At 45.4% G+C, this 21,496-nt stretch overlaps 1 long non-coding RNA gene across 1 annotated transcript; it reads right to left on the bottom strand.

Moving 5' to 3' along the window:
• Positions 1-1,990: 1,990 nt before the first annotated feature.
• Positions 1,991-21,262, bottom strand: LOC144823481 (uncharacterized). Its single transcript, XR_013608803.1, has 2 exons — positions 21,173-21,262; positions 1,991-2,715 (listed from the first exon to the last, which is right to left on the bottom strand). It is a non-coding gene; the product is annotated as an uncharacterized LOC144823481 (long non-coding RNA).
• Positions 21,263-21,496: the final 234 nt, after the last annotated feature.

Genomic DNA, 21,496 nt, shown 5'->3' with positions numbered 1-21,496 from the left:
TCGTGTAGAAACCATTGGGGTAGACCATGAACAAGCTGGTTTTAAAGGGGTCTGTTTCTTATTTGTAAGATATATTTCTTCTAAAACTGGATCTTCCAAATCACTTTCTTCAATATTATTTTTCTTTTGGGTATTCTTTTGACCTGGTATTTCAGTAATCATTACTCTCACTGGATAGAGACCATCACACATGTCTGCCTGTCTCCATCGACGCATTCTATCCTCATGAGTTTCTCTTTTAAAATTTGATTTTGGACTTTTTATTATACCACAGCTTTCCAGTTGAAGTTGAAACATCTCATCCTCCCATTCAACTAAAGCCTCAAATTGTGTCGGTCTAGGTTTCGGCACAAGAGCCATCATTTTTTCTCTCAAATTTTTTAAAATTCTCATATTAAATGAGCCATCTTCTGGCCAAGCTAAAACACCATCATTCTTGGTATAATCCATCCAATTATCAAATCAAAGGCAAGTATGATAACCATATTCACCTTCCATATAGGCTGCAGGTGTTTTGTACTTATGAAGTAATTTTCCACCTCGCGTCTCAATTTTCTTATCGGGTGAAAATATATTTTTCAATTTCTGAAGCCATGTAAGCTTCTTTTCCTCTTTTCGGTAATAGTAACTCATGTTTTAATCAAATTCGTTTAATTCAAAATGATCGTAAATATTTCCTGGTTGTTCCGCAAAACCAGCCAATCCGTGCGCGAAACTTACCAACAAGCCAATCAGGTTAAGCTACGTCACCACCTTGCTCAACCAATAGAATTGCCACTTTCTGGAAGAACCAATCAGCTTACAGCTTGACTCAGTCACGTGAACCAATCAATGCGCTAGCTGTGACGTATGCTAGCCAATCACAGCGCGGACCCTGTGACGTACACAGCCGCTGCAGCTTCTCGTCTCTCACTCCTAGCGCTCACCCCTCCTTCACAAATATTTTGACAGCGCCATTTTAAGAAAACTTTTTCAATTAATTTCAATTAATAACAACAACAAATAAACAAAACATTTGTCGGTTTCGCTAAAATAAAGTGATAGTTTATACAGTCATTCAAGTATTCTTTTGTGTGGAATAGACGACGCTAATCTCACAGAATATACCCTTCTAACAAGTAATAACGAACTTGTTTCCCTCTGAATGCACATTAAATAGCAATTCAAAGTTTGACTCTAACGAATTTAAAAAATCATTTACGCACTTTCAAACGGAAAGTTTCCCTAACCATACATGAAATTCTGGTAGGACTTTAACCAACCATAGAAATCCACATTTGCCAGTAAGAATAGACGACGCTTCCTTTCCCTTCACACAAGCTCAGATAAAATTCTACTACTCTTTTCACAGTGAGTTTTAAAACAGGCTCTAAGTCCCTATACTCGAAAGCTACAATTTCATAGACAATCCTCACTATACATTCTACCTAGCACACCTAAAATCCCTAAATTCGTGCTGTACGTCCACAACACTAGTGATATATGACAATATCACTATTTTGAAACAGAACAAATGCACTGTGCAACTTTATTTGTCACACCACTCATATGCCGGCACAACTAGGATTTTTCACACTGCAGGAAAAACCTTTCGACTACATGTAACAAATGAACAAACTCAACATATGTTAAACATCCATCCTATGTAATTACCATGTAGCACGTCAGTTACCATAGCAACCGTAACTCTGCTACCTCAGAATTGATCCAGCGCCCCTATAGAAAATATGTCATAGCAACACTACCCAACTCCACAATACTCATCATTAATCATATAACACTCACAAGGCCCATAAACTAATGTGACATATTTTGAGCAACTGAATCATGTGACATAATTAATAAAACCTATTTATAAATTATATACACATTTTATATATAACTGCAGTATAATGATTTCACCATGGTTCTTATAAAGTTTTGCATTTAATTACGTCACTTAGGCAAATGGATCTGCTGATGGTAATGACCATGAAATAACAAGACCAGCTTGTCTTTTCAAAAATCTTATTTATTAACTATTTTTTTCAAGGAAAGTACATTTTATTAGAGGAATAGCAAATTAGACTGACAGTTCTGACAGCAAAATCAAATAGCATGTTAAATGAAGAATAAACAATTTTCCATCACCTAAGCCCTATTTTCCCTGTCTAAAACTCACTTCACCTAAAAGAATAAAGTTAAAAGTCATTTAGCCCTATTGATCCTTACGTGCTTCAAAGAGTCCTTCAGCACGTCACGCTTAACAGAAATCAAGATATGATGAGCAGCAAGAGCAGCGAGAGCCCCCTCCCTCCCATGGAGACAGTTTTTATACCTTTTCTGACTAACTAAAGTATCTTTATCGCACGTTTTTCTGAAAATCCAAACTTCCCATTGGCTGAGCCATGTCAGTCCACAATTAGGTCACACTCTCCAGACCAAGTCCGGGGCCTCATCATAGCCCTTATTGTTCTTAGTTTCACCATCCTCTTTGCTTCCTCAAAACGATACTTTTACCGAGGAGAATCATTTCACTTCCTAATCTTGGCAGGCCATTCAGCATCCTGTCCTTGGCTATGACTCCAAGAACATATCCGACTCGACCATAATTATTTCCGCACAAAACGTTGTCAGCTCAGCAAAATACTCTGCGCATGAGTGAAGGCTTCACTCTGGTCAAGTCTTGAAAACTGCAGCACTGCCAGCCATTTTTCATTAGGCCCATTCGTAAAACTAATGTATAAACAAACACAAAACATCGATTAATAAAAGAAATAGAGTTTATTCTGTTACCCACCCACCTTTTCTAATTATTAACCCATTAATAAATGTTACCTAGCAGAAGCAAATAAAGCAACAAACAAAATTGTGCAACGTAAAGACAAAGAAAGACAAAACATGAGCACACGCAAATAAACACATGCCATTAATAAATCAACCACATTTAATTCTGACAAAGACAATAGACTAGATTAGTTTATTATTTTTCACAGACAAGCATTTGCAACATGGAGCACATATATGAGCACATATATTAGTTCCCGCGTGTCATGAACTGCAATCTAATCTAGGTTGGTTAATAATATTCACTCCATTCATGTTAATTCAATTATTTTTATTATGGAAGTTTAACTTTGCGAGTTGAAATAAATATATTTCTAAATCTCGCTCCATCAGTACCCTCTCCAAAGCTGGTGTGTAACTGCTCCAATACCTAGACTAAGCATTGGGAAAGCCTAAAGGCCCAGATTAATGTACAAATTGTAGACAGCATTACCACATTAGAGCAAGACATACTGGAGGGAGTATGAAGAAGAAAGATGGCTATGGTCATTAAATAATCCCTCATTAAACTCAATGCCTGCACTCAAGTGGATGTGGAAGGAGACACCTAAACAACCAACAGCATTGGGCGACAGATAAATACGTTACTACGTTGAGGCAAGACATGACTGACTCAAGTCAATGGCTGAAAGGGGCGAACCCACAGCCCACTCTAGGGCCATGATTATTGGTTAGGTGGAACAGAATTCAATTCATGTATCGAATTTTGATATGCCTGATTCTGAGTTGGATGGTATACCCACACCCGGTTTACCCCGTTATTGAATGTATTCAAACGCTGAACCTGATTTTGTCCGATGATAATTCCGCCTAGTGGAATCACATGAGACGTTGGCAGCAGCGACAGCCTACCCTCTTTTCCCATTTTTTTCTGGCAGGGGGAGCATACAATGCTCCTGAGTTATTACTTCAATTTCAGCAATCACCAAGTATGTCCACATGAGGTGAATAGACACCAGAAGCATTCTGGTTTGCCCTGACGGGGTTTAATTTCATATTGCAAGGTAGGGCTGGCATGAGAACTGCCACCTTATTCCACGACTGCAAGACACCTAACAAAGATTTACTAAAAGTTAGGTAGAACAGTGCAGTATCGCTTTAAGCAAATAATAAAGAAATTGGGCAGTTCCGTACCTACAAGGAGTCCCTAGCCAAAGATTCTACTAGTGTTGCTTGCACAAAAAAAAATGATAAATGATGTTTCAGTGTAGTGCTAAGCGCAGTGCCACAGGGCAATGGCAACAAATATAGTGTTATGTTATAATTGTTCTCGGGGGGCGTGGCCTGGAGCCGAAGATGGTGGACGCGTAGTTCCAGAGCTCCGTCCACAGCCCAAAATACTAGCGATATATCCTGCAGCCCCGTGCGGCAGCCCATCTGATTTCTACTCCGGAAGCCCCCGGGGGGGTGCTGAAAGCAGCGGTGAGGTGTTATTACACTCGGCCAGCAGCGCGAGAACGCTGCGTCACCAGCCCTTGCAGCGGCCTTCGGGACGAGGCGGAGCCCCGGGCTCAATTAAGTGGCCTGCCCGACTCGCGCTGCACCATCAGCGCGGTCCAGACGGGGCCCCTGATCGGAAGTGACTGTGGACTTCAGCGGAGGCTCCGGAGTACGCACGGACACCCTCACATGTCCGTGGCCCTGCTGCCTGTCTTCCAACACTGCGCACCTTCCAGCTTCCCTGCTGTGAGACCTGCGGGACGCGCGGGAACCTCACCGGATTGGTTTGCCGGCTCGCCCTTCGTCCTTGCGGCGTCTGCCCTCGGCAACTCTGGTTGAGCCTGCAGATACAGTGCTGCCGCTCCCTGGGCCAGCGGACCGGAGTGCCCGACCCTGACTGGACCTTTCTGAGTACACCGGGGCTGTGGTATATTGACTGCCTCCGGCGCCATTTTGCCAGCACAGCCGGGCAGTACCCTCGGCGCCCTGAAGGTGAGACGGGGCCTTGAACCGAGGTGTTGCTCCCCTCGGACCGGACATTTTACGAGGTAGGACACACTACTGAGGGCCGGAGGACCCGCGCCGGCTCGTTGCGTGGAAGTGCGACGTGAGCCATACCGCCTGGCCATATACTCCCAGCATAGCTGCTCATCGCGCTCCTGTTCAGGATTTCGAGTCGTGCCTAACAACACCTAGGGCCACACGGTCCCTATTCTTCTACTCCCTGGAAGCAGGGGAGACGACTGTCTGCTGCCCCCAGTAGGCTTACAAGCACCCCAACTACAGTGCAGCGCGCATAGACCATATATACGCTCTGCCCTCTTTGACCACTACATCCTGTATCCCCGGTGGCCGTGGACTGCGTATTGGTTGGTCTCCGGAGCAGGCAGCGGCGTCCAGAGGTATCCACTGCTGCGTCACCCTGCACACGAGATCCATGGGCAAGCCCAGGGGCAGGGCCCATGGCCAGGGAGCCGCGATGGACGTGCAATCCACGGGCTCTGAAGACCCACTGGCCTCTTCCAATGCGGACATCATCCCGCCGACCGGAAGGGGATCCCAAGATGCGAAATTGGACCTCATCCTAAACGAGATACGCGCGACGCGCGAAGCCTTGGAATCACGTATAGATACTATGGCGACGGGACTATCATTATTAAGGGCTGATCACAACAAACTGGCAGAACGGGTAGCGGAACAAAAGATCACACTGAATGACCTTGTACCGCAACAGACGGAACACTCCACTAAGTTGGAAGGTGTGGAGAAACAACTTAAACAACTGTGGGATAGGGTGGACGATGCCGAAGGGCGGGCCCGCCGCAACAACGTCCGCATCCTAGGTATTCCGGAAAGGAGCGAGGGGAGGAACCCTACCCAATTTGTGGAAGACTGGCTGCGGCAGTTAGTGGGCCAAGAAGATCTCACTGCCCTCTATAGTGTGGAACGGGCACACAGGATGCCGCCGCGGCCCCCCAAACCTGGAGCACCCCCTCGTCCTCTTATCGCACGCCTCCTTCACTACAAGGATCGTGACGCTGTCCTGCGGGCAGCCAGGGAGAAGGCGCCGATACGTTTTGAGGACAAGAACATCTCGGTCTACCCTGATTTCACTCCTACAGTCCAGCGTGCCAGGTCCACCTTTATGAATGTAAAACGCAAACTAAGAGACAGAAACATGAAATATGCGCTCCTGTTCCCTGCACGGCTCAAAATTCTGCACGCAAACAGATCCCACTTCTTTGATTCGCCAGAAGAGGCAGAAGAATGGATGGAAGTCACCCTCTCACCGCCGGCCTCACAGGACCCGTTTGAAGATCGCCAGGGCGAAAACCGTGGAAACCCTCCGACTCGACAGGACAAAGGCCCCAGCCCGGGACAACACTCTTCCCAGGGTGTACCAGCGCAGCCGCACCATTCCGGTGCCCTCACAGGCAGACACCCATCTTCATTACAGCGACAACGGCTAACGGAGGAGGCCTTGGCAGCGCACGACGCGGTAGCAGCTGCAGACAGACACACCATCTCCACTGACACCCGTACTGAGGTGTCTGGTTCGGTCGACAGCTTGCCGCTCTTCCCGAAGGTCACAGCCCAGATGGCGGAGGAGTTCTGAACTGCTGCAAGTATGCTCCCCTCCGGGTGGTAACGTATGACTGTTTCCCCCCCACTTGTATGGTAGGCGGTGGGTTGCATGAGGGGCCTATTTCTGGGTGGGCTGTTGAACTAATACAGGCCGTAGAGAGAGAGACTACTGACAGAGGCCTGTCACCCCCGAGATGCATACAAACTTAACTGACTTGTGCCCACGTTGGGCACCATGGTTTGGATCTCGGGCACGTTTGCCTGGGAACCCTTTTGTTCAGGGAATCCAGGGTTGTAAGACACTCTCATCCTTTCACGAAACCGGACTACCATGGGTACCCGGGTTTATCATCCGGCTGAGTCTCATAGATGGAAATGGGGCCGCTTAATAAATACCAAATGTGCACTTGGAACGTGCGTGGCATGGGGGCGGTTCATAAACGCCATAGGATATTAGCCCAACTTAACCGCAGGGGGACACAGATTGCTTGCCTCCAAGAGACGCATTTGAACGCTGCTGAGACCATGAAACTCCGGAAGAAATGGAGGGGACAGCTCTTTGCTACCTCCTATTCTGCGTTCTCCAGGGGGGCGGCGATCTGGTTCCGCGGCTCTGTCCCTTTCCAGTTACTGGAGCACAGAATCGATACTGAGGGGCGCTATGTATTTGTGAGGGGGCTGCTGGACGGGGAGGCTATTGTGTTTGGGTGTGTGTACTCGCCGAACTCGAATCAGGCGGAGTTCTTGTTGACAGTGAACGGGGTACTTGCAGACTGGGCGGATCATCGATTGTTGCTTGGAGGGGACTTTAATGCTGTGCTTGATGTTGCTTTGGATAGGTCACATCCCCCTTTGCAGGCGGCTGAGAGCAAAAAACAGGCAGAGGTTTTAGCGAGATGGTCCGAGGGATGGGATCTGACAGACGCGTGGCGTAGTGTACACCCACGAGACAGGGAATATACCTTTTTTTCACCACCCCACCAGCTCCATACCAGAATCGACCACATTTTCTGTTCCCGTTCCCTAGCGGCTTCCATAGTCCGAACCCAACACATGGGGAAAACTCTGTCTGACCACAGTCCTGTAGAACTCACCTGGCAGTGGGGTAGGCGTTTGACCCCCATCCCAACTTGGAGACTATCTCCAGATCTACTTGAGGACTCTGTATTTCGGGCCTCCCTGTCTGACACTATAGTTTCATACTTTTCCACAAATACTAACACGGCCAGCTCCCGACTAGTGGAATGGGACGCCTTTAAAGTTTGCCTGAGGGGGGAGGCAATGGCTGCTGGGACGGGTAGGAAACGTGCAGTAATTGCCCAATTGACGGAAGTGGAGAACTCACTTGCGCCCTTAGAAAATGAGGCAGCTGGCACCAATGCACCCTTCACGCCACTACAGGAGGCTCGCATTAGGCAAGCGGAACTACTGGAAGACCTGAGGCTCCTAGACTACAAAGAGTACACGAACAGGCAGCATACACAGGCGGATAGGGCCGGCCCCCTGCTAGCTCGCATTCTCCGTGACTCCCCAATTCATCATCCCATCCTGAATATTCTGGATCAGGCGGGCACCCCAACTAACACCCAACTCGGGATTAATACGGCGTTCAAGGACTACTATATAACACTTTACAGCCCTCCGCAGCCCCTACCCGAAGATGCATTCGAAACCTTCATGAGGGACCTGACTCTACCTCAACTCACTGAGAGTCAGGCCAAAGACCTGAAACGCACCATTACGATCGCTGAAATTAAGCAGGCGATAAGAGCTCTCCCCAAGGGCAAAACCCCTGGTACGGATGGCCTACCGGCCGACTTTTATGCGACATTCGTAGACCTCCTGGCACCGCGCCTGCACACTATTTATATTGAGGCCTTACGGACGTCGTCCCTTCCACAGTCGTCAATGCAGGCGTTGATCACATCTATATTAAAGCCTGCCAAGGAAGGGCTGCAAATGGCGGATTATAGGCCACTTTCCCTCCTCAATACTGACTCCAAGATATTGAGCAAGGTACTGGCAGCGAGACTAGTGCAATACGTGCCGCAACTGATCCACCCGGATCAATGCGGTTTTATTCCGGGTCGTAGCACGGCCATGAACCTTAGACGTTTAGCACAACTGATGCTCGGAGGCGGTGGAGACGTACACTCAGAGGGTTGCATATCTCTGGACTTGAAACAAGCGTTTGACTCCCTTAGGTGGGACTTTATGTTCGCCACCCTGTCCAAATTCGGGATACCCTCTGAATTCCTTGACTGGGTCAGATTGCTCTATACCGTCCCCACAGCGAGAGTACGCACCTCTGGCCTTATATCGGCTCCTATAGCCATAGCAAGGGGCACCAGGCAGGGCTGCCCGCTATCCCCCCTCCTTTTTGTCCTTGCCCTTGAACCCATGCTTTGTCGGCTTCGATTGATGGCTCCCCGATATGGAATACGCAGACACGGGACTGCACATATTGTATCTGCTTACGCAGATGATATTATATTGTATTTCCGAGACCTGAGGGGAGATCTGAGCTCTGTTTCCCAGGTCTTCGAGGACTTTAGGGCGATCTCTGGTCTGACCATAAGCGAATCTAAGTCCTATGGCTACACATTTGCGGCAACGGGCTTGATTACACCCTTACCCTTCGCCCCTCATGCATTCCAGATGGCGGAAACCACCTTTAGATACCTGGGGATGCAAATATATAGGGAGTCCGACCTGATGATTGATGGAAACCTTGGGAGGGCCATCAGAGCACTGAAATCACAGATTCAATTCTGGTTGACACTCCCACTTTCCATACCCGGCAGAATAGCGATATCAAAGATGGTGATGCTTCCCCGTCTTATCTATTATTTCACCAACTTACCCTACCTGATCCCAGCTGCGACATTTAAGACCCTGGACACTCTCCTTACTGAGCTCATATGGGGGCACGGCCGCAGACGTATAAGCTTGTCTAAGTTGCAACTCCCCTCTGGCGCGGGAGGTATGGGCCTGCCGGACTTTAGAGCTTACAACTACGCATGTCAGCTTCAATGGCTGGCTTACTGGGTGGCTGGCCGTAATCTCCAAGAGATCGACATGTCGGTGGAGGGCTACGGTGGAGGGAACTTGCACACACTACTCCTACCTAATTCGAACATACCGAGGGATACCCCACCACTACTTAGACTAGCGATCCTTTACTGGAGGAAGGCTCTGAAATACACTTCGCCTAAGTCTTCCTATGCCCCCACTATTCCACTTCTGGGCATCCCATTGGGCACGGGAGCTCTCACGATGACCGCACTAACCACATGGCATGACGTGGGAGTATCGCATGTAGGTGACCTGTTTACTGACGGCCACTTGTTGTCCTTTGAAGACTTCAGAACCACACAAGGCATACCCGGGGGATCATTCCTTCTGTACGCCGGTCTTCGCAATTATATCACACATACATGGGCACCTGAGGGACAGGAACCTGACACGAACCCCCTCACTAAGATGCACTATCTAATGGGACCGGGTGCACATCTGACGAGATGGCTTGCTGCGGGCATCAGAGAAGGGAGGACATTCCCTCTCTCGTTTCTCAGGGAGAAATGGGAGGAGGATATTGGTAGACCCCTGAGAGACAAGGAATGGGACCGAATACTGCAGTTTCCCAGGAAAGTAGCCAGGAACCCCAAGTTCAAATTTATACAATTAATGCTGTTACATAGGGCCTACCTGACCCCGCACCGCTTACACACGATGTTTCCTGATGCTAAAAGCAATTGCCCCCGCTGCGACACTGAAGATGCATCACTGATACACATGATGTGGCAATGCCCCAAGCTAGGATACTACTGGACCACGGTCCATGCATCACTTGAGAGCGCAGGAGCCCTGTCCCGATCTCCTACATTAGAAGGCACGTTATTAGGGCTGAGACCCTCCCAGCGCAGTAGGACAGTGGCGTCACGCTTTGCGGATCTGGCCTTATTATTGGCGAAGCGAGCTATCACAATGAGATGGAAGTCACCTAACCCACCCAACCCTGAATTATGGAAGGCAGAGGTAGTGCGCTGGAGCAGGGCGGAGGGAGAAGCGCTGCAACGCGAAGAATACAGAGGGTTGCGGAAAAGGCCGATCTCACTAGACTGGTTTGCCATGCTGGGGGACTTTGAAACGGAGGATGATGGGGAGGAAGGGGATAATAGTGACACACCGAATATGGAATAAAATGTCCGAAACCGGAATTTCGTCTTACACACTGTCACCGGCTGTGTTGCAAAGTTATGGGTTGAGGACCGCCCAATCACTGGCTTGCTGCCTCGCACCGACTAAGTGTACTGAAAAAGCGACTACATGTTGTACTAATAAGGGTGACCCAGATAAATGTTCGTTCTATTCACTTCATTTGATAACTGCAAAGAGAGTGTCGGGTGGGTTGTTCGAGGGTGGTGGGAGGGTTTCTAAAGTTGGGGGTTTGTTTAACTGCGACAGTTCTGATCGCCGTAAAATGTAAAATGTGAAATCAAAATGACAAAGCTACAGATTTGTTTTGAGCGGATATCTCTGTGGTTTATATTGATGTACTGAAATTGAAATGTGTGTAACTGCTTCACATGCTTTACTAATAAACAGATTTTCAAAAAAAAAAAAAAAATGTTATAATTGTTCTCAAGTACAAATATCTATGCAGTAGCAACCACAGAACGGTAAGCCAGTTAAAATATAAAATTTCACAGAAATAACTTTGCAAATAGGAATGTCACGCAATTTTCTTCTTGACCTTTTTTGCATTTGGTTCCATGTGGCAATAGGATAGTGAACACATCCAGGTCATGCTACTTCTGGTTTTATCTGAAATCTTGAACGTACTTGTTGTGTTTCCATCCTGTCATGACCCTTTACATTCATTATCAGTGGTTTGGTATCGAGCATTACAAAACTATCTAGCCTTGCGCTCGCCATAACTTTTTGATCAAAATATTTGTCATATACCATATTGCATCGCTTGTGGCTCGCGAACAGTCGTGCAAATGCCTAGTAAGTGTGGGCTGATGTTCATATCCTTAGTATTTGGAATACAAAACGATATCGGATATTAACGATAAATTAGTTGAATCAATGGAAGCAGAAAGCATTAGGTTTTCAAATTTAATCTCAGGACTGTAAAAATGACGTCTTACAGAATGGCTCTAGTTCTAAATGGCATGTCGAAGAGGCTATATTTTGTTGCAGACAAACTATGCCTAACCTGAAATGGGGGTCCATATTAACCAATTGCTGATGATTTATTAAAATACTAGTATAAAACATAAAAGCTATCTTCATTTCTAATAGTGATTTTCTGAATAATAACAGACCCAATCTTTCGTACTTATTTCTGAACCCATTTTGCAATAGAATGTATTAATTTCTGTGGTTGTGTTGTAGCCAAGTTTTCAATAATTTAGCAAAGCTAATAACATCAAATTATAAACATTCTATCAGAAATGTTATCAGAAAATCTACTGACTTAACCATACTGGTTCTATGACGCAGCGCTGCTAAGCCAGAAATAGGAGATTTTCAAACAACCAGGGCTCGAGTCGGGGTACCACGCGGGTGGATGGCGTCCCCCCACTTATTTTACCGGGTTTTTACTGGGTGGACGCCGTCCCCCTGCCCAAAAGATGGTGCCGGTACCTTGAGTCTGCACCTGGGCACGCGCTTAGCACTCACCAAACCTCAAATCCTATTGTCAAGAGAGTGCGAACAGAGCTCTTTAAGTTGTTTCACGTTGATGGAGCCGTTCAGTATGACAGACAGGCGCTCGTGGGCGTATATCAGAAAAGGCCAGTATGTGTTCACCCATTTCAGGAGGAGACCGGCAAATTTACTGTGGGCAATAAATACGCACTGAACAAGCACAGCTTTAATTTCCCCGCTCCTTCGAGTGTCAATACGGTGACAAATTCCAAGGTAAACATTCTGCTTTGCCCTTTGAACCTGCCCCCATTGCCTTGTAACCTTTGTTAATTAGAGGGAACTACATTTTGTGCCGTCACTTCTGTCGTGACTTCACTTCCGGTGACACCACCTAACTTGGAGCGTCCCCCCACTTCTTTTTTTAGGACTTGTGACCTGCAAACAACCCCTCCAATCAATGGTTAATATGGACCCACATTTAGGTGAGAGGCCAATATTTCTATACACCTAGGTGGTGTAAGAGCCTCCAATGACGGCTGGATGTGGGAGCAGTGCAATTAAGTAAGAACGGTTCACCAATTGTGTCAAAAATCATTGTTTATCTTCACTGAATCAACACAAAATTTCTCGCCAGCCCACTGCAAAACTGCTGAATGCCAGTAACTGACACATTGAGGAAGAGAGGATAAAAAAGGAGGGTAAAACATAGTCATATATAGTGGCTTTGTTTTTGGCTTGGTGGGAGAACATGGCGGCCGGCTAGCGGCAGATCACGGGTGCTCCTACTCCTATTGTCTGGAGTAAGTGTTATGTTTAGGGGGTCCGTTAGCAATATAGTTTAGCCTCCCTGCTGTGCTGGGAGACTTGCCAAAGCTGGGCTCCTGTTCTGGGACCGTGGAGCCCCCTCTGTTGTCATTAAAAATGGCACATGCAGAGTCTCCAGGCGCTGAGTGAGGTGCGCTGAATTGAAGCCACATGTGGGCTCTGTAGGGGTCGTGGAGCTACGGCTCAGATTCCCTTCCGGAGAGAGTGTGGTGGGTGGAAAGAGCTCAGCTAGCTTGGGGAGCCAGGAAGAGTTGTACGGAAATAAAGTAGAAGGCAAGGAGCAGAGGGCTGTTTCAGAGTCACTTTTGAGAAAGAAGGTGAAAGGAAAAGGTGGCAGCCAGCTCACCAGTAGCAGGAACACTCGCCTAACAAGGGGAAGGAGCGTCGGGAGGTACAACTCCTCTAATCAACCCAGTTAAGGGGGAAATGACAGACACAGCTCAAATTGTTGCTGCATCTCCATTTTTGGATAAAACAAACAGAGAAGCTAGGGAAGTATAATAGACACGTGCTGAGAAGCAAGTTGAGGTCAAGATAAGGCGTTGTTGTCCCCAGAAACTAAATTAGCAAAAACAAAATATATTAAAGTGTTCCAAGGTCGCCCTGGAAGAGCAGACACAGATTACCTCCTCACTTCGCACTTTTCTTAAAGTGCTGCCAAAAACGCTGATGATTCTTAAAAAGGGAGAAGAAGGGATACAGAGGGAGCCTCAGGATCATCTGAGAAGAGATGTGGTAGAGGTACACCGTCCTGAATCTAAGAGAGATATGGCAAAGTGGGGACGGTATGACCTGTTCAGTCCAAACAGATTCCTAGTCCTGACAGTAGAGGAATGTATCAATTCAGAGGAGGGTGTACAAAATGCAGTAGCATGTGAAGCTGACCTGGAGGTAGGGGAGATAAACTCTCCAGTACAGGGAGGAGGGTCATCTGCTCGAGATGGTGTAAGGAGAGAGACAGAGTCAGCAGAGATATCCCAAATGCATGTGCCACCACAGCCAGTGTCATAATTGATCAAGACGTTAACTATGGAGATAAGGAGCAGATTTGAAACGTCAGAAGCAAACCAAAGAGATATAAGACTGGCGTGTGACAACTTGGAAATAAAGTTTGATTACCTTGCTGTTAGGACTTAAGTGCTGAAATCCGCAGTTAAAGACTTAACCCTGCATGCAGGAGTAAACAAAGAAAACATTAGACTTCTTAAAGAAAGTGGGGCAGGCGTGCAGGAAAAATTGGAGTCACTAGAAAATAATCAAAGAAGAAACAATTTGCACCTGTTGAAAATTCCGGAAGGGGCAGAAGGGGAGAACTTGAAAAAGTTTGTAGCAAAACTGATTAAAGCTGGGACATAAGTGAATTGCTCTGAGAAGGACATTTTTGACGATATTCAGAGAATACACAGATATCCCTTCAGGTTAAACCCTAATCATGTGAAGCCCAGGAAAATTTGCGTGAACTTCCTTACTTACAAAATGAAAGAAGAAATCTTGCTAAGGCATTAAAAGTGAACTCCCTTAAGGTGGATGGAATAAACTTTGAGATAAAGTCAGACGTTTCCCAGATTACTGCAAATAAGCAATGGGAATTAGGGAAAATGGTGGAACCGCTGAGATAGCTAGGTGCTACTGCACAGCTAAAATTCCCAGCTACATTGCGAGTAATGTAAAAAAATAAAATGCAGAATTTTAGGAGAGGTGAGGAAGTGGAGGAATTCATGAAATCTATCCCTAGAGCAGATGCTACATAAAGGTTGGTTGGGGGCTCCACGTGTGCTTCTTGTTATCTTGTCTCCTCTACCATACCCCTTTTGTTTGGATGGCTAGAAAGGCATTCATTTGTTAATTATGTATCACATTATTTGCTTTATTGGCACATTGATTCACTTATAGGTGGGAGGTTGTAGGAAATAGTCATATGTCCCCAATCTTTATCACAGTTTTTTAAAAAGGTTTGTCCCAACTTAGCAGCCCCATAGGCTTAGGCCATGAGGAAGGAAGAAGGGTTCTCCAGGGTAAGGGGAGGGGAGATAGGTAGTTTTAGGGGTAGGAACACTGGGTGGGGGAGCATATAAGTGAGAAAATAAAAAAATGATTTTCCTCATTTAATAGAAAAATGGTTATGGAGCTTCCGCTTTGGGGAAATTATTGAATAGGGAATTACATGGGATCAGAGAACTAGAGGAGAGCTACTGTCATGGAATGTCAATGGTCTAAGAGTGAAAGAAGAAGAGAGAAGATCCTGCAGTATCTGAAAGATGTTTCAGATCATAATTCTACAAGAAACACACCTAACCGAGGGGGAAATGAAGGAGGTATTTAAAGCTAGAGGTTGGGTGCAAAAGGTGGTGTGTACTACCCAACAGTTGACGATAAAGGGGGTGGCAATTTTGATAAAGAATATTCCATATATTAGGGTAGACCATAGCACAGTAGACAGGGCAGGCAGATGGGTTATTGTAAAGCTTAAAATCTTTAATCAAAGGTATACAGTGGTCGGATATTATGGACCCAATATCGATGATATGAGGCCATTAGGGAGGTTGTCGACAGAACTATTGAATTTTACGGATCTTGTCATTCTGGCTGGTGACTATAATGTGTTCCTAGATAATTTGTTGGATTGCTCTGTTAACAGCCGGTCAGTTATAAATAGTACAATGCAGTCATTAATTAAAGTCTCCATGGTAGAACTGGGACTGTGTGATATATGGAGAGAGAGAATGGGGGTCAGGAAGGGCTTTACGTATTATAACAAAAAATACAGACACCAATCGAGAATTGATTTTTCTTAGTGGATCAAGGGCTTAGAGATTATGTGGAAAAAATCACACACATGGGGCCAATTTTTCTGACCTATCAACAGTTTCTTTGGTCCTATCAGTATTCCCTGGAGTAATGCAAAGAAGGTGGACTATGGACCAAAGTCTGCTACTAGACGAGGCAGTGATAGTAGCACTTAAAATAGAGTTGAAGGACTTTTATGCCATAAATATTGAAAGTGCGCCAGCGGGCGTAGTATGGGATTCATACAAGGCTTTTTTAAGGGGAAGAATAACTAGTCTAGAATTACTCAGAAAGAAAGAGTTTATCATGGAAGTAAGTTTGTTAGAAAACTGTATTCAACAGCTGGAGTAAGAGCTTTTAGAGGTGGTGGGGGACAGCGAGAAATTAACTCTACAAGCTTCTCTACAGGCTGTAAAAGAGTCTCTGTCCGGTTTTGAAGAATACAGGCTAAGGAAAAGATGGCAGGTGAGTAAAATTGCTCACTTTGAGTATGGAGAGGGCTGTGGAAAGTTGTTAGCATGGAAAGCGAAGGCAGATCAAGCAAGATCTTTTATTAAAGAAGTTAGGTGCGAGATGACATGTAATACTCTTATTGGATGTAAAGAAATCAAAGAAACCTTTCAAAATTTTTTGGGAGAGTTATATCAGGAGGAGCTGGCAGTCACTGAGGGAGAAGTCAAGGCATGGCTGGGCCCGGATGTTCCCCAGGATAGCTCTGAAATAGCAATATAGCGACCATAGAGATAAACGCAATAAGGGCATGAAAGTCGGGTAAGGCAGCAGGACTGGATGGGTTGCCTTTAGAAGTATATAAAATATTGGAGGAGGTCCTCTTGCCATATTTGCAAAGTTGTTTACTGAATTTTTTTTAGGAGGGAGCAGAACTGCCAGCATCTTGGGATGAGGGCACAGTCACACTAATTCCAAAACCAGGGAGGGCTTTGAATTTATGTGACTCTTATAGGCCCATCTCTTTATTAACCCCTTCTGTGGTGCGGGGTGGCCGCGCACGACGCCGCTTTGCTCGTGTCGAGCCTAGCTCGTCATGCTGCACAGTGGAGCTGTGCTTATGATGACCTGAGCTCATCACGACTCCGCCCACCCTGTGGAACGTCCGCACAGGAGGTGAATTAGTCCCACGTGGGCGTTCCGTGGCAGTTATGACGAGCTCAGCTCGTCATGAGCACACCTCCACTGTGCCTCATGACGAGCTGAGCTTGGCATAAGCGCCGAAAGGGTTCAAATACAATTATAAGATCTTTGCAAAAATCCTGGCAGACACTCAAAGGGGTGATAGGTAGTATTCTACGTACAGACCAGAAGGGGTTTGTAAGAGGCAGAGGGATCCAAGAACTGACATTTAACCTAATAGGGGCAGCCAACATAGCTTCCACCTATAAACTCCCCCTAGCAGTTATTCACTGGACGCTACTAAAGCCTTTGATCGGGTAAACTGGGCTTACCTACAGGTGATGTTAAAATTTTACAATCTTGGTGGAAACATCTGCAGGACCCAGGCCATGAGATATAGAAAACCACGGGCCAGAATTTTGTTAAATGGTAATCCCTCCATGCCCTTTAGTATTTAGAGGGACAAGACAGGGTTATCCTTTATCCCCTCTCCTTTTAATTTATACATTGAAACATTGGCAGTTAGGATTAGGAAGGAGAGTTCTATACTCCCTTTTAGATATAAGGAGTGGGAGAAGAAGGTGGCTCTATATACAGATGATGTGTTGGTATTTGCATTGGATTTGGAGACAACAGCCTCTTTATTAAACAACTTAACTTCACAATTTGGCCGTATTGCTGGGTATTCAGTAAATAGGGCAAAAACAGAGGTTATGCCTTGGAACTTGGAGTCAAACATAAACATCTGCAAAAAGGAGATGAGAAACCAAGTCATAAAAATTTCTCAGAACATCAACGACCTACCCGAAATTAATTTCCTCAATGTAATGAAAGAAGCAAGATATTTGATCCTAAACTGGCCCCATCTTCCATTGACGATTATTGGAATAGTTAATTTGGTGAAAATGATAATTCCTCCGAAGTTTACTTTCCTTTTCCAGATGATCCCATTTCTATTTAAAATGGAGTGGTTGGAGAACTTACATGCTGAATTAATAGTTTTTTATGGGATTCAAAAGGCCCCCGAATTGCCTGGTAAAACTATGCAGAAGGATAGAAAAGGGGGGCTAATGTATGCCAGAGTTAATGTACTATGCCTGGGCTTTTCTTCTAAGGAACAGGAAGGTGTTATTAACCCAACCAGACAATTCAGACATTGGGAAAATGTTTAGGTGCATGTTGTTAGATATTAAAGGAAGAAAGCAAGGATTTATGTATAAGTTTGGTGACCCCAAATACTTCAAAAAGAGTGCACCTTAAAACTTTACACAGTATGACGGAAATTTGGTCTAAGATTAGAAAGGAGGTAAAACATACTTACAATAACATGTGGGCGCTAATATGGATCGCCCCGGGATCGCCTGAAGGGACGAAGGTTAACCTGGCTCTCCTGCTAAGGGAGGCAGGAATGCAGAGATGGGGAGATATGGTAGATGAAAAGGTTTTGGTATCCTGGGATAAAATGGTTGAGGCGTCCAATAATAAAATCTCTATTTATTTATTTGTTTATTTAAAAAGATTTTTATAGAGCGCGAACCAGACCAGTGAGGGTATCAGAGTGCTTTACAGGATTGACAGGTGGTATACAAAAGACTTAGGAGGGAGGATACATTTGGGGTAAAAAACACAGATGGGAACATTTACTTGGAACAGGCAGTCTCAAGTCCTGAGTGGAGTGTCCAGAGGAGCCGGGTAGGAATCATTCCGGACAACCATGGAGAGGCCGTAATAAGAGGTAGAACAAAGTCGCCGAGGTGATTGTAGTGCAAGCGTCAGAAGGGGAATTCGCCCATTAGGAAGGTTTTGGCCTCCTTTTTAAAGCGTGCCAGAGACAGAAGTCTTCTAATGACGAGCAGGAGTGAATTTCATGTTTTTGGAGAGGCCCCAGAGAAGGCCCGATTCTAAGTTTTTTTTTCCGCAAGCGTGCTGGTTGGAGCACAAGGTCTCTGGCGGACCAAGAGTGTCTGGCTCCTCTGATACCACGAGTTTCTGGGTGAGAAATGCAGGGGAATTGGAGTATAAGGCTTGTGAGTGATGCAGGCCAGCCTCAGTTGGATTCTGGCATTGAGAGGAAGCCAGTTTAGCGCTTTAAGGTGTGGAGAGATCAGTGGTCGAAGTGGGTGGGATCAGCAGGGCACGGTGTGCCCCTACTTTTATAATTCAAAAGATCCCATGCCCCTAATTTTTTCATTTTAATAATGCGCCCCGGGACGGCAGAAATAGCCAAGGCCTGCAGAGGAGGCTTGGCTTTCCTGGCCGTTCGGGGATGGGCGGTGGGCAGGGAAGGAAAAGGACTCTATCTTTTCCTTTTTGCCAGAGAAGACAAGGACAGTGTCCACTCCTGCTCTGTGGCTGGCAGCTGCCCCCCTCCTTTCTTCCTCTTACTCCCTCTCTTTTTGTCTCGCTCCTCCTCACTGAAAACCGTGACTTCAAGAAACGGTTCTCATCCTTTCCTTCCTCCTTTCCTTTATTTCTTCCCCTGTGAAATGGATCCAAAAAAGAAAAATACTTTTGTTGCAAATGTCTTTTTCTGACATTATTCTATCCCAAAGTACAGTCTCGGGACGGAGAGAAATAAAAGGTTAAACTATGAAAAATAAATAACTAAATAAAGCAAGACAGTGTTCACAAAGCGGCCAGATTGATTTTATTCATACCTAAACACATTAGAGCCACTATACAATTTGAACTGAGTCCCATCCAGGTATTTATAGCAGGGCACAATTGGGTTGTAGTTGAAGGCTGTGCGACTTTCTCTCAGTGGGGCAGTATTGTGTTCAGTGGGGGAGAGGATGTGGCACTATGGTCAGAGCTGTTGAATTTGGAACAGGGAAACCAGGTTCAGCCTTCATGACCAGTCCCCCAGACCACTCTCCTGAGGGAGCACATTCCCATGCTAGGCCTTAGAATGCCACGCAAGACCATAGAAGCCCTGGTGTCTAAGCACCCGCAAGTTTACCCTAGTGTGGGTTAACCTTAAAGGCCTGTCCACCACAATCCATACTGAAGTTCACCTCTAGTCTTGGGAGCAGGCTTATGAAGCAGCACACCCTAGAGCAACAGTTACTTGGTCACTGAGGTTACAGGACCCTTGAGAAGTGCCAGCTCTAGAGCGGTGCGACCGGTGTGTTCGCACCGGGTGCTGAATTTGGGTGGCAAGTATATTATGATTTATTTTAAAGGTGCTTGTTGCCTCCTTTTTGGCCTCCAGCAATTTTCGGCAACAATACAAATGTTATGATAACTCCGTTGATTAATGTTCTTCATAGAGAGAGATTGAAGTTTTGTCTAGTGGAATTTTGATTCATGGAGAGGTTGTACAGAGGGTTAATGTGCCTGCTGCAAAGACCATGTACTATGCAGATCACAAAGTGCACATAATGTAAATAGGTCAGTGGGTTACTGCTTTTGTCAGACAGATCTTTGGTTACTTGCAGTTTAGAAGTTAAAATCCTAACATAGAACAGTGAGCTGTTGTCATCCAAGAGCTGCATGCAAACTACAAGGGATAAATTAGAGCATTATTGGTTTTTCCCCCAGTCTTTCATTATCCTAATGTTACAAAAAAGTGTTATTTTGGATAGAAATCAATTCTGATTAGTAAATAGAACCCCCAACCATTGTATTACGTTTTAAATTCTGAGTTTGTTTGTCCAGACCAATCAATATTAAACAATACTGCCTACTAGTATGGTTGTCATGTGACTTCTACACCTTTTAGTCCTTTGTCTTATTTAACATTTCCCATATCGTGATTTAGGCTGAAGAAACTTTACAGGTGTAAGGTTGAGCTCCTGAGCACTCCTATAAGCTGGGAGAATATGATGGTAATTAAACAAGGTAATCGTGTAGTTCAAAGTTTTATTCATTTTGTTCTCACAATGTCCAAAACCAGGATTTCAAGAACTAAATGTTGATCAAATGCAATAATTTCAAAAAGTTCCCAAACGTGGGTTTCAACACAGTATGTCTGTATGTTTTAAGAAACACCATTTTAAATTTGCCCCGATGCATTTTGAGCCCATGGCTCTTCTTCAGGGGGTCAGAGAAATCTACAAATGAAATTCAAAAGGAAATACTGATTTTACCAATATACAGGGCCCGAGATATTAGTGCTAAACTCAAACAAGGGGAGTGCTCGAATATAATGGCCGTTGAACGGATGATGATTAATGGTGTCCAGAAAAAACGAAGTGAATGAGTGAGCAATGGCAAGTTACACGGAGAGAAAAAGAGTGTAAAGAGAGCAGACGGTGCAAATTAAAACTTTGAAGCGGGGCAACGCGGTAAACACCTAGCTCGGTGCAGGACTCGTGACATTTATCGGGTAAACTGTGAAACAGTGGATTCTGAATACCAACACCGAGGCGAGTAAACCAAAAGAGGTACAAAAGAAGAACCGGACAAGACAAACACTTACCACTGTGTAGAAAAAGGTGTGTGCCAAGGAACAGACGGGGTCATTCGGAATAACAATGCTCCGTCTCCAAACGCGGAAGTGTGAGAAAACCCGCGCATGCGTGTTATGAAGGGTGCCGAAACAAACAATAGAAATGGGACTAAAGGTTAGTGCGAAGGGGAATCGTCAAGAATACAAAGGTAAATCGCTAACTAGGAGTGGTCATAAACATAGAGAAAAGCAAACCAGTAAAAAGCAATCATGCATAAATCTGTAAATATAACCACAAATGCTGAAAGAAAATGCTATGCAATGAAACGGTGATACTTGTACCTAATAGTGAAA

This window comes from Lissotriton helveticus, chromosome 3_1, assembly GCF_964261635.1.
Source record: "Lissotriton helveticus chromosome 3_1, aLisHel1.1, whole genome shotgun sequence".
Lineage (NCBI taxonomy): Eukaryota > Metazoa > Chordata > Amphibia > Caudata > Salamandridae > Lissotriton > Lissotriton helveticus.
This window is presented reverse-complemented; position numbering and strand designations above follow the sequence as displayed.